Source organism: Struthio camelus, chromosome 8 (assembly GCF_040807025.1).
Source record: "Struthio camelus isolate bStrCam1 chromosome 8, bStrCam1.hap1, whole genome shotgun sequence".
Taxonomy (NCBI): domain Eukaryota; kingdom Metazoa; phylum Chordata; class Aves; order Struthioniformes; family Struthionidae; genus Struthio; species Struthio camelus.
The window spans coordinates 17,328,650-17,346,536 of record NC_090949.1 but is presented as its reverse complement, the minus strand read 5'-3'; the positions used below and the strand labels follow the sequence as shown (position 1 = coordinate 17,346,536).

The 17,887-nt window shown below is 40.8% G+C and overlaps 1 protein-coding gene across 1 annotated transcript in view; it reads left to right on the top strand.

Moving 5' to 3' along the window:
* Positions 1 to 17,887, top strand: part of LOC104151280 (uncharacterized) — a 66,560-nt gene that overhangs the window by 7,066 nt on the left and 41,607 nt on the right. The window contains exons 2-6 of the mRNA XM_068952376.1: positions 3,222 to 3,327; positions 4,065 to 4,298; positions 8,662 to 8,771; positions 14,053 to 14,145; positions 14,417 to 14,555. The gene's annotated coding sequence lies outside the window, so the exon portion shown is untranslated. The remainder of the gene's footprint in view (positions 1 to 3,221; positions 3,328 to 4,064; positions 4,299 to 8,661; positions 8,772 to 14,052; positions 14,146 to 14,416; positions 14,556 to 17,887) is intronic.

Below are 17,887 nucleotides of genomic sequence, written 5' to 3'. Positions count from 1 at the left end.
AAGTTTTACTCTAATAAATCAAAAACGTAATGAAACTACATGCGTATGTCTTTTCTCTTCATATTATTTTATATGAAAGGTTTTGCTACGCACAGTAGTCACATCACTTTAAATATATTTGAATACATTGATATTAACAGCCTAGCCCGTTTCTTAGCTCCCCTGATGCTATTGCTGATACGACTTGTCACGGTACAGATACGAATGTGTTGCTGATGCACCTCTGGCACTGCAAGAAGCAGCATGGAATCCATCAGGATGTGATTTCACTTACAGCTGAGCTGTTCTTACAGCTTGCTACTCTTGAAGGGATCAAGTCATGCTTTTCCTTTTCTTGGCTCTGTGATTTTTGTGCCAGCTCTGATGCTTACCTTGCCCCTCAATAAGATGATTCAGCTTGCTAAACTGACCCCCTCCCTGCCAAGAAAAGCCAACACTCCTCTCGCCCTGTGTTGTTTTTCTGCCGTTTAGTGAACGGAACCCAGTTACTGAGAGATTAGACAAATGCCAGAGTTGATGTGAGGGAGCATATTCCTTGGAGCAGGGAGAGAAAACAGCGACTGCTTCAGCAGAAGCCAAATATCAGCTGTGATGTAACAAAACCTCAGCTTTTAAAACACCTTATGCAGAATTAATTGCACCAGCCCTAAAGGCTGAACTGGCATAGATTTTGGTGAAAACAGCACCAATGCTATATGGTAAATACAGCAAGTAGCTCTAGGACTTAGCCTAATTCACACTGTGGTGTTTATTGACCTAAATGCCCGTATGAACATACCTAGCTTCTAGGCATTAGTAGTTAATAAAATATATTGTATTTATACATAGATATAATTTACACATAATAGTATAATAAACATGTCACTTAAATCTGCAACAGCATCTTCTGAAACTGTGCAACATGCTGCCAAAATGGTGAATTGCATCAGCTTTATGGGCAGTGGTGAATGTCTTGCTCAAATTAAGTGCTTTCAATTGTCGCTGCCTCAATTCAGTCAAGAAAAAAATGTTTTTCATGATGCATTTTGAGTTTATGGGATGCTGATTTATTCTGTACAGTGTTTGTTTTGTTTCCTACCTTTGTCCAGTCCTTCCCCTTTTCTTGAACTTCTGCCTGTCTAGGTCTAAGCAGGATTCTCCTGGCACTTTAAGTCTCTGGTGGTTGTCTCAATGGGATTCTTGTGCTTGTCTTTGTTGCCAGAGATGCTTTTTTTTGAAAGAGTGTGTTAGTTCCTTATTAATCATGATGGGAATAATGTTTATTTTCCGCCAATAGTGTTGTGCTGATGCATGTTCTAAAGTTTCTTGAGGCAAAGGTTCTCTTGTTTTCCGAAATGTCTGTCACGTAAAGGCCATAATAATACTCAAAGAAATGTTTCAGATTTCTGCTATGAGCTGCTGTGTTAAGAGGAAAAAGGCAAGAAATTGGTGTCTCATGAGCCAGGCTTTTACTGTTTTATGGTAACAGATAAACACAATATTTACCTTTTATGAGCTATGAGCGTGCATCTACGCATTGTGTAGAAATAAAGTAAAATACTATAGTATTTCTAGTTAGAACAAAACCACCATGTTTATTAGCACAGACTGTGATCTGGTTTGTCAAAGATAGCCAAAAGTAAAGCTGTTTCACCAAATTGCCTCAATACTATAAGAATAGTTAAGAAGCTGCAACAACGGAGGCTCTTGTGGAATAGAGGAAAATAAGGGTGGGGGAAGGAAACATATAGAAAATATTCCTGCTTACAAATAAAAGACAGAGTAAAGGTGGCGAGCAGCATCATACTTACAGCTGATTACATACTGCAGTGTTAATCGTAGACCAATCCCTATACTAAACCTCTGCAGTGTATTAATAGCTCTGTCCTTTAGAGTTGAAGTATATAGCATCTTTAAACTGGAAGAAGTAGACTGACTATTACAAGAAAAAAAGTTATGAAGATAAAATTAATCCATACAGGTTTATTCTTTATGCCAAGTGTTGTATGCTACAGGAGAAAAACTGTTGAAATGAATTAAGGGCTGCTGGAGCCACCCTGTAAAAGAGTGGTAAATTTAGGGGATGGCTGTAAAGAAGAGTAGAGAAGGAAGAGGCAAGTCAGAAGCAAAATGACACAGACTAGGCCTAGTAAATCTGGTGGTGTTGCCCTGCCCTTAATCTGTGATGCATCCCTTTTGGGATAATAAAATAAATGGGAGAAAAAGAACTGGTTAGAGTACCATTGTTTTATGAAGCTGTTTTGTTGAAGTTTAAATATCTTGCGAAGAGGTAGTCCATTTTAGCAGTTGCAATGTGAAAGTTTAAGGATTAAGCTGGATGCTGTGGTTATTCTGAGAGAGAAATTGTACTTAAAAGTATGCTATGTGCAATTTAAACTGATCTTTTGATATATCAGTTTCATAAAGTTTCAAAGCTTTTGTATTTTATATAATGTATAAGGAATAAAAATGAATCAGTTTTAAAAAAAAAAAAAAAAGTAGAATTGTTTTCTGGCCAGCTGTGTGGAACAGACATAAATTCAAGAGAAAGAAAATAAGAGCAGCTGGAGATCCATTGCAAACTCCAAAATCTAGTCTGAGATTAAAATGGGCAGCACACAAATAGTGTTAATCAAAGTAGATCGTTTCTGTGGCTGACTCTTGGTCTGTAGTAGTATAGCCATACGAAGGGCCCTTTAGTGCAGTCTTCTGTCTCTAGCAGCGTCTGTAAGTGGGTGCTTTGGGGATGGTAAATGGAAGGCAAACGTATGGTACTTTCCTAGCTTCCAAACAATTTGATTTTGGGGGAATTATCTGGCCTTCCCTTAACTTTATTCCCACGAAAAAGATGTGGCTTACCCCGATGTAAGATCTTCGTAAGCTGGCAATGTATACTTCAAAGAAATAAAGATCAACTAAATGGGAGGGGGGAAAAAAAAATCTTACTCTTTTTATGCCCTTAGCATGCAGAGCTGTCAATCTAATCTATTCTGGAATAGACTAGGTAATTTAAATACATGCTTCTCATTCTGGTAACTTTCATATGTATACAAACTCCAAGATTAGACTGAATAATTTTTTCAAATACCTTCTAGTGGTCTCTTTCAGGAAAGCTGTGATATATGGAGTTACTTTGGGCTAATTTGGGTTTGGTCACATGGATTAAATAGACTAGTGCTGTTACAAATAGACTAATACACCCCCTGAAACTTATCTCTCCTTTTTTTTTTTTTATCCAAAAGGAATCCTATTTATGTGCTCAGAGACTGCTCTGTAATCGGACCAAAATATGGAAATGGTCACTGGCTGATTTACTTCAAAAGTGAGGTCCCGAGCCAAACTAAAATGGTAATATAGGTGTACTTAGAGGCACTGTATCTAATTATTTTAAGTACAAAGGGGTTAATGCCTGCACCAAGGCATTGCTTTACAGCTATCTCCACTCATTTTACATATAGTCTCTGCCTTCATCCTCCTGTATATTCCTTGCACAGACCATCTGAACACATGTGTGCTTCATCCTAAATACTTCGGATTTCTACTGTTTCCTAAATGGGAAAGCAGAGGTTCCAAATGGTTCACCTCTTGTGTGAAATTCCTCACTCCTGTTGTGTCCTTTCCCATTTTTCTGCTCAGGCTAGATGCACCAAACCTTAAGTGAAAGGAACATGGTAGGATCTTCTTGTTTGCATGGGGGTTTTGTTGTTTTGATGTGGTGTGGTGTATTTTGATTGTTCCCCCTCCCTTTACCACAAACCTACCCCCAAAACTTGATAGCATGCTGACCTGTTTACACTCTGTTCCTGTTCCTTAAAGCCACTCTCCTAACCAGTTCTCCACCTAGTGCTGCTTGCCTTCCCCCTACTCAGAGTACATGCCCCTGGTCTTGCATCGTCCTTGTCCTCTGTTGCATTATCCTTCCCCGTGACTGATCCCCACACACTTGCTCCATGGCTCTCTGTGGTTGCTGGTGAAGACTCAGCACTGTGACATCCTCAGCTTCCAAGTTCTGTTGTTGGCTGCCTGCAGTGGTAACATGCTAGGAACTGTAGGGTAAAGTTTCAGAAAATGCTTCTCTTCCCCAGCCAGGATAATTGTTGATTGTGAAGGGCTGAACAGATCTACAGCTGAACTAGAAGAGTGCTGCCTTCTCATGCATGTGCCATCCTTATCCTTCAAGTCCTGCGTGCAGAATATCAACCCTAGGCAACCTTATCTACAAATACCTCAGAAGTTGTATGATGGGAGCTTTGAGAGAGACTTGAGAAAGACCCACTATGTATACGAAACACTGCAAGATTTAGCAGTGAGGAGTCCAGGTAATGGAATAGCCTTAACACTAAAAGGTGGGAGGAGGAAAAGAGAATGTTTGGGGGTGTGCTTTACATGAATGTATATCCAGAATAAAAAAGAGACTTTACATATCTTGCTTGCTAATGCTGCTATGGTGTTAATAACACTTCAAAAACATACTTCAGATCTATTCTATCCCATTGATTCTGGAAAGCCAAGTGAGTGTGTTTGGAGGCTTTTGTGACCTCTTCCCACCAAACATCTGCCTGGGCCTGTTTCTCAGGCTAGGTAGGAATTGGATGTGGCAGCATTGCTAGTTTGTTTCTTAGGGGGATCACAGAAAATGTGTTGATATACTGAAAGAGGGGCTGGCAATGAGAAAGGACTGGCTGACAGAAGAGAGGATGATTCAGTGTCATGTTAAGCAGGGAGGATGTGCATGGTACTCAGGGTTCCCAGGGTTTTCTGGAACCACTTTTATTCAGCACAGTCATCAGTGACCTTGAAGGCAAGGTTAATTTGATATTGATCGGATTTACAAATGACAAATCTGGTAAATAAAAGCAATTAATTAAAAATACTGAGGTTGACAGTAGTTTATTGTTGTTGAATGAAAGTTGGGGAGGTTTGACATAAAGAAGAAAGATGCTACAGAATTCTTAATATTCCTGAAGTCAGGGGATAACTTCTGACTACTTCTCCTTTGCTAGAAAGAACTTGAATTTCCCCTGGAGGGACCTCTCTTTGTACTTGTACTTTGTACTATTGCTCCCCCCTGAACTAACCAGTGTGACTTAGCAGAAAATATGGTCTTACTTCCCAGGATTTCTTAGTTGGATTGCAGGCACCCAGAGTTTCTTTGCAGTCTTCTATTTAATTGCTGGTGCAGGAGCTCTGGAGCTGGCACAAGGCTCATCTTTGCCAGATTTGTCTGAGGTTTCCCTACTGATCGGAAAAGTATATAGAGATTGATTGTAGCGAAATGAAGGATTTACATTTCTTGACGAAAACCCTGGAAACATGGAGCTCCAGAGAACACGCTTACGTGTAATGGACATCAAGGTTTGCCTGTAACTTCTCTCAGGGTCCTGGAAACTGAAGACCCAGCCTGCAGCAGGTCACCTCGAGAATGCTGCTGCCTCATGCATGACCTCTTCGAAACTCTGTTTAGCAGTAGAAGCCAAAAGGCCATGCTACACCTGTGTTTTAAAAGCTACCATTTATAACTGATCTAACTTGGGGACTGCCAGTGTCCTTACTCTGGCGTGCTTGTCTTAGGAAGCTCTTTTATGCTACGTCCGCTCTTTTGCTCAGGACAGACAGACTTCTGTTCCTCTCTTTCCCCTTCTGGTCCTCAGAGATCTGTTCTGCAGTCTTTCCCCTTGCAGAAGCACAATTTCTGTTGTTTAACTATAACTTTAATTTTCCCCTTCCCCTGTTCATGCAGCTGGGCTCCACAATACCAAATTTAAACACAGCAAGTGGAACACTGCTTCTTCCCATGGAGCTTGCATGAATTTGTTTGCTTTACTTAGCACGTTCTTTCTAGCTCGAGTGTTTTCCTGAAGCTTGCAACCTTTTCAAGATTCACGCACCAGATTATAAATTGCATTTGGTGAATATTTTTTCCATTTATGCATCATCCAAAATTGCATATTTTTTTTTTCAGGAATCAAAGTTTGTAGTTGCTTTTATTGTTTTGTGGTTGTCTCTTTCATTGACTGCTTTCCCTAGTATTAGCACTCCTGAGGGCATTAATGTGACTATTATACATTCTTTAAACACAGAATTTTACTACAAAGAAAATGCTACAGTATATGCATATGGAAAGATGGTGTAATGGCAGTGACATCACCATCGTTAATCTATTTTTCAAGTAGAAACAGCTCAGGTATGATATTTGCAGCACTGCAGCTGATTTGGAGCATTCAGTTGGTCACATCATCCTGCCTGGGTCAGTGATTTTGAGGTGACTAGCTGCAGTAATAAGATTACCATTTCAGATATAAGCATGGTGTCTGATTTCCCCCGCCCGCCCCCCAATGTTCCATGACCTGAGCAAGAGGGAATTGGAGGTGATTCCAGACTGGGCTCGGGCACAACTGGGCTTGGGCACATGATGTTTGACAGCGCGTGAGGTATCTAAAGTCAAGGTGCCAGGCTTTACTTCTCTTAGGGAATTCACAGTACTGAGTAAGATACCAGATTTACTAGAGCTTTAAACAAAACAATTCATTAGGGAGAATTCATGGGTTAGAGATAAATACTTTCCCTTTGTGTATTAGACACCAAGTTAGCTCACTACTGCCAAGCCCTGGATGTAAAGGTCTTAGTTCTAACACGGCCCAGGAAAGAAGGGGAGATTTTGAACCTACTGGATCCATGTTACATGAAAGCACTGTAATACTGTAAATAAGTATGCTTTGGATTATTGAAAGCGATAGAAGGATGTTGGAATTTTTTTTTAACAGTTCTATTTCTGGGCCCTACCTGCACACTTGGATATCAGACAAGTGAATATCCCTTATGTTTAATATTAGTGTTATTCATGCTCTCCTCTCCCTGGCCTTTGCCTGCCTTTTTCCTGATGATCTTCTATGTGAGAGCAAGCTATGGGGCACCTATTCAGTATCGTTTCAGTTACTCATAAAAAAAACTAGATTTATTCAAAATGAGCAGGTCTCTGCAGAGATATGGACAGATCATCAGAGTAAAAGTAGTAGCAGTGTTACACCCCATCTACTCCCAACATGCTCACAGTCCCTGATCCTCCTCTTTTCCAAGACAGAGTCTGCAGAGTCTGTTCTTTCAAAGCACTCTCTGTTCTGGGAGATGCTAAGCTTTATGAAAAGCTTCACAGTTCTGCTATGATGAAGTTCCTGCACTAACACCTGCATGGAGGCAAATTCTTTCTCCTGCTGTTGCTGCTTCCTGTGGCCTTTACATATAATGAATGACCAGTAAGAAGAGGTGAGAAAATCATCAAGCGCACCCAAGGCAATGGATTTCATGTAGTGGACAGTGCAGTATTTAGACAAAATAATACAGTTTTATCCCCCTCACTTTCTTCCCCGTAATCCATTCTCATCCAGTGACTCCAGTGATGGGCCTTTCATGCTTCCATATTGGAAATAGCATTAACAGGAAAAACCTGCTCCACTCCATACGTTGCAGTTGGATTAACCTTTCCCAGGTGCCTGTTTTGTTTTTAAGAAAAACGATAATAGAAACACTGGTGGGGGAAGACAGAGCACAAGCAATTCCCACTCTTCCCTTTGAAGTGAACAGTTTAAAAATGGGCTTATTTTGTTAGAATTCAGGGTAAGTGCTTTTCAATAGATGAGATATACTTTTACTCAGTTCCAATGGACTCCGCCGAATCAACCTCCCACTCAATTCAATTAATTCCCTCCTGCCTGTGTGTGAGGAGCAAGGTTTGGATATAAAAACACTGAATGTAAGATTAAAAAGTCTACAGAGATGATCAGAAGGGAGTCTATTTTAATAACCCTCTCAGACTGCTGTGCTTGAGATGTGGAAGTAGGAGGATTAATCTCAGTGCAGTGCCTTTACAATTATAATCAGAATTGAGCAGAGTATTGGTCAATAGGAAATGTGCTCCTCAGGCTAGGGAGAGTACTGTAACAAGAATTAAGTCTCAGGGTGTTAGAGAAGGAAATCATCTGAAAAGAATAATCAACTGCGGTGGTGTGGATCTCAGGTTCATAGAAAGAACTGCTAAAAACAAAAACCCGTAACAAAAAGCAGCACAAATTCACCGAGACTTAGATCATCATTGTGTGCACAGGAAAGAAACACCAGTTCCATGTGCATAATGCTTTCCTTGGTGAATTTTTGCTTTGAGGTGTGTACAGCTGATGTCAAGGTAAAAGGAGAGAAGTTATTCATTCTGTCATTCCTTATGGTCAAGAATGATTCCTATAAATCAGCGCAGCACACAGAAAAGTTGTCATTAATTTTAGGCGGGTCATGAGCTGTGGAAACATATAGGGTGCTAATTGAAAATATCATTCTGCGGACCTTTTTTCTTAGTTTCTCAGGCTAAAAGCTTGCAGAGTTTTTCTTTTGTCACATAATGCATGTCTAGTGTTTTTTAAATTAACTTTGGCTGCTGGTGGCTGAGGTATCACGTAGAAACTGGACTTAAGACAAATTATTATAAAGTGTTTGATTGTTTACCCTCTTTTCCTGCTCACATATATTGTGTCTTGTTGAGGATGAAAGATTAAATGTGATTAGCATAAATTCACTGGTCCTGCCTACCGCAGTTGTGCTTTGCAATAAGAACTTAACAGTGTTCTTAAGACTCTTAACGAAGACTGAGGTAAGATATAACTTTGTAAGATGCCATAATTCTCTACTCTACAGATGCCATTAAGTTTTAAGACTCACTCTCTCAGTAATTCGAACTGAATCTTCGTTCCTTAAGTTATCAGAGAGGACTGGAAAATTTGGCAGTAGAAGAGGAACACTTGCAGGTTTGTCTTACGTTTAAATAAGTAGGATAAATAAAACAAGGATCAAACATTAAGATGTAGCCTGTATGTACTCTTAGCCTTGTAATGAGGGAGCGTAGACTCTGCAGGTCTAATCTTGTGGACTGTTTGAACATCCCAAGTATGTGATAAAGTGCGTATGTATATAAGGTATGTAAAAGAGAAAAGTTGTGGATGCTCGTCTCTTTCTTTTTAAACTCCTGTTAAAATATGAATTCCACGGAACCTTACTGTACATCAGCTATTTTTTCCTATACTGCCACAAATGCATCTCTTTTGCTACTGTCTCCATGGTCTATGGCTTAGACAAAAAATGTAAATGGTGTCAATGCTGACTTTGAGAAGTGGTATCTGGATTTATTTGTTATGCTAAAACAGAAGAAAAGATATGATACTAGCAGAAGTCAATTCTTTGCGAATATAATCAGAAAAACCATGATCTCCTTCTGGTGCTGTCTTGATGAAACAAAATTTATTTGAATTACAGTGCAGGTTTGTGAAACACTTTTGCATTTCTGCATTTTTTCACCATCTATAGTATGTAGCACTTTAAGCTTTCACAGCAGTGTATAAATATTAGTAACTCAGGATGTTCTTTATGCCAAAGCAGTTTTCTGTGGGGGTAAGCTATTTCCCTAATGCTTTTCGAAAGCTGAAACTTTTTATATCAGTCATTAATCACAATTGTTAGCTCTTCATGATGCAAATTGTGCGGTACAGATGACAGTTTCTTATACAGAAGTAGTAAATGTGCAGTGGAGAGTTTAGTCAGTGTTTCCTTAAATTAAACCTTAGTCACACGACAAGATAGTTGAAATTGCCATCTCAATTAAAGAGAGAATCTTGTTTCAAAGAGCTGACAGTTACGATGTCTTTTAACACGTATATCATCACTTATGAATAACAAATTCACTTATTGGGCACAAGGAAGCGGGATCAGGGATCTGAAAGCTGCATCCACTGGGGAATGTGTAAAAGGACATCATGAGACCTCTTACCTTCCATGTATCTCTCTATATGTGAGATGATGTTTTTCTCACAATAACCTCAATTTTTTTTTTCTTCTACCATAGAAACAAGAGACTTCTGCGTTTTCTTGTCTACCCATAATAGATGATTTAGTTTCTCCTGTCACATATGTAATACATACGTGTGTTAGGGATGCAGGCAAATGCCTAGGTCCTGTCCTGAGGTTAAGCTAACTGAAGAGGTTGCCAAAAACCTGCTGGATACAACATGAGAAGTTGCTGGATGTGACAGAAAGCAATGTAGGAAACTAACAAAAAGTTACAGATTTGCTGTAACTGTGAGGGATTAGCTGTTTTTTTTTTTTTGCAGGGTGGTAAAAGCATAGGTATGTGAGAAACAACCAGTTTTTAAAAATAATGGAAGGAGACTTTTGGGCAATACAGCCTTGCAAGGCCAACTTGCACTGAGGTAACGGTATCAGTTACACCATCTATGGCTGAGAATACCTGGTAAAGGATTGGGGTGGCAAAAAGGGAGGGTCCGGAGATGACAGAAGGTATAACAAGGCATGCAGACCACGTGATCGGGGCACCCTGCGGGCCTGTGTCGGGCTGCCCTGCATTTGGCCACCGCAGCAGAAGCGAGGGGGTAGTTCAGGCCCGCTGCTGTGACCGTGCCGTGCATGTCACACCTGCTGCGGGGGTCTGGAGAGTGGGCTGGGGGAGAGTGGGGGCTGCCCTGCCTGTGGAGGAGCACCCAGGACGGATGGATCAAGCATCCTGGTGTTTGTTGAGAGCCGTTGCATCAGCATGGCGTTGGCAACCTCCTGGCGTCTTCCTGACAATGTTTACTTGTGTAGTTGTATAGTGGAGATTTTTTGGCAATAGGATTTCTAGAAACATATACTGTGTCCTGCTTGCATGTCAAAACTATATATATAAATATATATATATACATATATACACACACACACATATTTTCCTATGTGCCAGTCTTGTTTTAGAGTTCCCCCCTCTTCTTGTCTGGGGGACAGGATTCATAAGAAAGGTAACTTATCCATTGATAGGCAGTTTAGCTCTACTCCACGCTGATCTTCCAGATAAGACTGCCTGGTCCAGATCTAATGACTATTTATAGGTGTAGAAGAAAATACAAGCACTCACAAATACGTGCTTAGTAGGAAACAGTGGCGTGGATATCTAGACAAAATTCCTGAGGCAATGCCTTTAGCACTGATGCAAAATTCCTGGTTTGAAACTGCTAGTGTCTGTGAAAATCTCCCTAAAGAAAATTCCTTAGCCTATACCTATCTCCTCTTGAGGAGCTGCATTGCAGACTTTACTCCTGAAGGTGTTTTTTTCCTCCAATCCTAAGCATATTCCTATATCCATCATCCTCAGAATGGCTTGGGGTGCCTGTGAGGCATTTTTTAGTTTGCGCTTTTAGGATTCCCCCTTGGATTATGTGATGGAAGGCCATGTGTGAATGTAAAGCAGTCTCTTGGAGAGTGGTAGATTACCCCTCTGTCTTATTGCAGGCAGCAGGATTCACCTGCAAGTATGAGAGTTGGAAGATGTAGCCTTTGACTTGTCAAGCTGAATATAGTATTAATATTTTGGAGTGAAAGCAACTTAATTGTCACTGAGAATTCAGATCTGTATTATACTATTTTGGCTTAAAGTTAGCACTGATTCTGTGGGATTCAGGAAGAAACAATTAAGGCTTTACCATATTATTAGGGAAATCATTTTCTTAAACATCTTTGCCTTCAGTGCAAAGAAGCACGGCCCGGCTATGTCTTGAGCAATAGAGAAGCAGCAGGGTTTCAGCAGTGTAGCCTGACTGGTGTCTCTTGACCTGTCTCAGCCTCCCAAGAGGCTGAAATCATAGCACATGTTGCAGTGGCCTGCCAGTGTCAAAGCTGCAGCCCTGCAAACACTGGAGAAAGTCTCTGTGGAGCAGCAGGAGGGAGTGCAGGATGCCCTATGCACATGCCCGCTGGAGCTGACACAGCCTGTTGGTGACAAAAGGTTTTCTATCTTTAGCAAAGGGACTAGACCTTGCCAGTGCTTCTGAGAGGGGGAAAAAGGGCCTGTGTTATATTTTCAGTCACTCTGACTATCCCAGGTCGGGATTATTTGGATGATTGCAGGATCATTTGGTAGCTCTCTTTCATAACGCACCTTTGAACCCAGACTGCCTTAATCTAGTCCTGAATAGAAGTTAATTTAGAGCTATTCAGAAGCTAATTTAGAGATATTTACTGAGCTCTCTTCAAAGGAGCAGTCTTTTAGGATTCCATTTCTAAACCATGTGTGTTTTTTTTTTTTTTTTTTTTTGGTAACAGTGATTTTTCAGGCTCTGCTACAGGAAAAAATATCTTGGTTACTATTGTAACACATGAGAAGTTCCCTGCTGGTCAGCTGATATCCTTTTAGCAGCGCTTGGTTCTGCTGGAAACACTGACACTACCTTTATGCATGCAGGGACCAGCTACATGTGTTTTATCTGTGAGACGTTATTACCATTCATATAGGTAAGAATACTTTCCTGGGCTGCTGTGTGGTCCCCAGGTGCAGAGGGGTACAATCTCAACTGAAGCGGGGGAAGACAGTCCCTGCACTGCAGGCTCCTGGTCATTCTGACGTTGCCACTAGGTCATACCATTCACCGTACTAACATGATCTTTATGCTGTTTAATGATTTAAATTGAGTATTGGACAAGTTTGTCCTCTTGAGCTTTGGGCTAGTTCTGCTAATGACCTCATGACCATCTGGAAGGAAGTGCTTTTCCTGTGTCTGCCAGGAGAACCCTGACTGTGATCTGACCTGAGGGCAGCAGCGAGTTACGTGGGCTGCCCTTGATTTAATCCACAGAACGTTTACGACTAGCATTGCTCTCCAGGAAAGATGTAAATGTACCTTGACTTTCACTCTGCCTATTAAAATCTTCCTCTTGCGTCTATCTGCGTTCCCAAAACCACATTGCGGCTGAGGAGGAGCAGCAGCGTGCAGCTGGGAGCGTAAGGCGGCACCACCACAGGGGAGTGGGAGACAGAACTAATGGGCAGAAAGGGACAGCTGACATCCCTCAGGAAAGCTTCTCCAAGCACTGCATTGCTAGTGCTCGCAGCTCTAAGGCAGACCTTATTTTTACTCTATCAGACTGCCACACAAGAAAATCCAAAACTTCTGCTCTCCAAAGTTGTTTTTTTTACAGTAACAAGCAGAAACTAGAGCAGGAAGATTCTGTACATTGCCCATCAATTTGAGTTCTTGCTAAATGCCTATTTGAAGATATCTGTAAACTGAATTTCTGCTTAGTCGTTTGTTCTTACAAGACAGTGCCTTCCCTCCTGGCTTGACTACCAGTCAAAACAGTCACACGCCATTTTTTGCCTACAGTAGCTTGCAATGGTCTTCCGGATTTCAGGGAACATATCTTCTTCCTTTTCTCTCAGGAATCTCACAGTTCCCATGCTTGTTGCATATTTTCTGCTTACTGTTCACCTTGCCTGCCAAGCAAACTGCTGAAGCCCAACACTGGCATTCAGCAGACCCCTGGCTACCTTCCAAACAGGGTTGCAACTTTCTGATGAAAGTGGATTATGAACTGTATGTTCCTATGAGGATAAAAGGAGAATGCTCACCTGAAGAGAACCAGCTGCAGTTAAAAAAAACAGTATTTCCAATAACAAACCTAAAAGCAGTTGTCACTGAGTTTTCTGGAATGCTTTTGATGCATATTAATTGTCACCTGTCTAACCACTTTGGATGAAAGTCGCTCAAAACTTCAGCCTTACTTTTGTGTTTTAAGGCCATCAGATGCCCTAGAAACCCTGAAAAACGAGCAGCAAAAGTGTTTGAGGCCATACAGACACTGCAGAATAAGAGTCTGAGTCTGTAATTTGTTCCTCAGATCTGTGATCTCTTTTGTGAGAGCAGGGCCTTCTGATAAATATTGTATCTCTGTCAAGTTTAGAACAAGGGCTGTTTAGCATAAATTGTAGGGCAGTGTAGAAACCAGGGGAGAAATGAGCATCTCCTATGTTGCTATCTGGCTGCAAGACACGAACAGTTAGTGTTGGCTGGGATCAGTATCAGCAAAGACCTGCGCGCTTCCAGACACAGAAGGCTGGTTTGATAAGCGATGATAGCTGAAAGTCTTTCACGAAGTACCCTTTTGGGCATTCAGAAAACCATTGCTCTGGTAGGTTAATGTATTTTGTTGCTGGTACATCAGTGCTTTCTGACTGAAATGACTCTAGAATAATAATTATTGATGCTAATACAGGATGACAGCAGAAATGATGCGATGGTGAACCTGGAGTGAGCAAACATCAGGGTTTTCACGCCACAGTCTGAAGCGCAGCATCAGGAAATCCAGGTGAGTGTTCAGCTTCAGTGGCACAGGCTGTGTGGAGAACTAACTCGCACGGGCTCTGGTGTGCTGCGACTAAACTGTACGTAGCACCTATTTCACCTGTTTAAAGGTGGTAGACCTATCCATAGTGCGATTTGCACTGAACTATAAGGTAACATATTTTAATTTGTATTTGGTATGAGGGAAGAAGCACTCCCTTCATTGTTAATGACACATAACTCAATAAGCCCTTGTAACCCAACCGAATGTCTAACCCTAAATCGCACCTGAACAGGATGTTTGCTACAGAGGCTAGCAAGAGAGGCAGGATTGCAGACTTGTTTCATCTCCTGTCAGAAGAGGAGGAGGAGGAAGAAGCAAGCCTAGGAGAACTGCTGTTTGCCTTAGCAAAGGACTGCAGATGCACCAGGCTGGTGAGTGTTCAGTGTGGGGCACTGTGAGGGCTGCGGGCTGACGTGTGTCTGGTTGAGTTTGGGTAGAGGCTTGAATGCCGAGTTCCTGAATGTAAAAGGAGTTCATTGCACTTGAGAGGGGTGCCTACAGAAACCATGACTTTAGGCCTAAGGCTGCACAAAACCCTAGTGCAGGCAGGGTTATATGTGCATGCTAATGGACTGGGCGTTATGTTGGAAGAAAGAAAACGAGATGACTCTTCCTCCCCCAAGTGCCTTTTTGATTCATCACTGACAGCAGTGTTCAATGGCCATTAAATTCTATTGCAGGGTTTGAATTTGTTTTGCAATTAAGCAATGCAGGTATAAATACTGTGCAAACCATGACCTAATGCACTTGGGCATGCTTTCTTACTCTGCTTAAGTTCAGTGTTTTCCTGTGGTTTTAGGGGAGGGAGTTTCTCTTTTCAGAGACAGCTTACTAACAAGGTGGGGAAATGGCTCTTCTTCAGTGTGACTGGTAGAGAAGTTAACTTGGACTGTGATGTGTTTTTTCTCTATTACTCCTTCCAATCAGATAACTACATGATTTAAAAGCTGTTTTTAAAACATTGGATTACTGAGTCTTCTGTAGGTTGTGTGTTTTTTTTTTTTTTAAATAAGAAGACCATGCTAAAGAAAGGGAAGCATAAAGTTTCCTGTAGAGAGATGGGTCTGTAATCTTTCTGTCTGTGTGGGAAGTACTCTAAAATTACCTCCCACGGACAGATTAGTGATTTACTGATGGAAGGAAGTTTTAAAAAATGTTTTGCATAAACTTCAAATTGCAGAAAACATCTACTTTCCTGTAAATACCGTTATTTAGGTACTATCTGAAACAAACGTCAGGCTGATACCTCACAAATCATTTGCTACTAATTCTCCTATTACTTTACAGATGTTTAAAAAGTTTTCACGCTAGCTTCCCCCCAGAATAAAGAAAGATGAGGGCAGGTTTTATTCTGTAGCATCATTGTTTTGGCAGGTATGTAGAAAGTTGAGTGGGCTGATCATGTGCTTCCCATCTGTCAGCTCATCACTCTTAACAGGTGCTTGAAGGAAAATTGCAGTTATTTCACGCAGCACTGGATGCTGAAAGTTCATATGTCAAGAAAAAAATGGACATGGAAAGAACAGAATATGTTTCATAACAGACCTGTCTACAGAAGACATCCCTGTGCTGCCCTGTTGGGAGGAGATGGGGAGCAGTTATGTTTTGTGCAAATGTGGTCTTGGGTTAATTTGGGCTTGTTGATGCTCACCGACAAGGACATTACAGTCAATTTGGAGTCTGCCTACCCTAAGACATTAAAACACAGAGCTGAATATTTTTTTGGTAGTGCTAAAGTCCACCTAAAGGCTGACAGAGTACTGCAATGCAAACATTTTCCTGATTTCATGAAACCATAGCTCATTCTTGAGTGCCATCTATTGACACCTCTCTCTTAACCGTTGTATATATTGATGTTTCTTATTCGCAGAGCTGTGCTGCAACACCCAGCAGCTCCATGTATCTACTAGGCGTATAGGTGCCTCTGAATGCAGGTGGGATTCTACAGCTCTACTAATTTTAATGGTGAAACACAAAGTTTCCTGGCTTTTCTCATCTGAAAACCGTTCTAACCACCAGTCAGATTGCCCACATCAATGGTCTCATGGGCTGCTGTTTATCCCAGATGATAAATACCTAAAGGTGTGCTTGATCTGGGTTAGAGGCAGCCTTGAATGTTTCAAACTGCTGAGTACTTAGTTTTTAGTCATCCGTGTTGCAGCATGATGGTCAAATGAATGCTTGAATTGTTATGATGGCTAATCTTGCCGGTGGTGTAGCGCATCACTGAAATAAAACTTGTCTTCCTATTGATTTTAATGGCAGCTAGAAAGACTGTTTTGTATGATTCATCTCATCTAAATTTGTCTGCTTAAGTATTAGACGTTACATTGGAACCAGTCATCTAGCTTAGGCTCAAAATTAGTTGTCAGAGATAAGCAGCTCAGCAGGACAGTTTGACCTGTGTTAAGAGACGTTTCTAGCAGAGATGGGGTAAGTCATCTCTAGAGGAAACTGTTTTTTTCCCATTGATCCTCATTTCATTTAGTGCTTTTAGACAGCCAGATGAGAAATTCTATCTTTTGCTTAATGTTTTCCAGAAGTTTCTTTTTAACTTTAGCTATCAATATCCTTTCTTTTAATCATGAAGAATTGCCTTTGTGTTTGAAGCTCCAAACTGAGTAGACTGCCATTATTTTTCTGATGATTTCATTTTACTTTCTTACTGCTTCTTTTGGTTGTGAATTAGAATAATTTCCGAGTTTGGGGGAAAAGAATTATGTGGTATAATGTTTATTTAAAACAATTTTTTCCAGTAATCAATACCTAAACTAGAGCTATATGTTTCAGTATTTTCTCCTTTAAAGCCACTGTTGCAAACCCATACATCTTCCCTGTCAAACATTTAATTTATTGTGCTGTTCATTTATAGCTTGAGACTAGAGAACTATTGGTTGACAAAAGAGGATGGATGGCTTTTTTATTGAGTCCTTACACAGCTGGCAGAAGATAGCAAATGGGGGAAGGAAATGTGCAATACTCATTTCCAAACTTCTAATAAATTGTGGACGGATCACAGGGGATTTATGCTAACTTAAATAATTATTGCATTTCATTTTCAAAGGCTTGGGGGTTGACAATCATTTGTCTCATTCACTGCAGTTAAACTGATCATCAGAAAGTAGGTAAGAAATAACTTCTATAGCAATATACAACAGCTAATATTACATGTGCACAAATAAACAGCACAATCCATTTTTAACTCATTTTTTTGTTGTGGCTTCATCCCTCTGAACTTGAAGTAATGTTAGCGTTAGAACAATTCTTATTTGTATGATTTGCCTTATTATACTCCAGAGCCCCTTTTCAAGTTAGTAGCTCATGGCAGTTGAAAAGGGATTTTCAGCAGCTTACTTTTCTGATGGTAGCTCTTGGTGTTGAATTTGTTAGTCCACAAGACTATCATGTAATGGACATCTTTTCTAAGCTCAGGTACTGCTGCCTAAGAAGCTCTTGCTTACGGGACTTTGTGTGTCCCACAGGCCTCCAGTCTTCCTGCCGGGTGTTTTGCTTGGGAAATGGCAATTACCAGTCAGTTGAAAGAAATGACTGATGGGGCTTGCCTTTTATTTCTAAATTGCACTAGAAAGAGAATGCTTTTCTGTAAAAGCAAGCAAGCTTCAGAAGGTGCTGCCTCATGCACTCCTTGTGTGCCGTGAGCTACCAGTTTTGCCTGCACCTTTTGTAGCTCATGGCCTCTGAA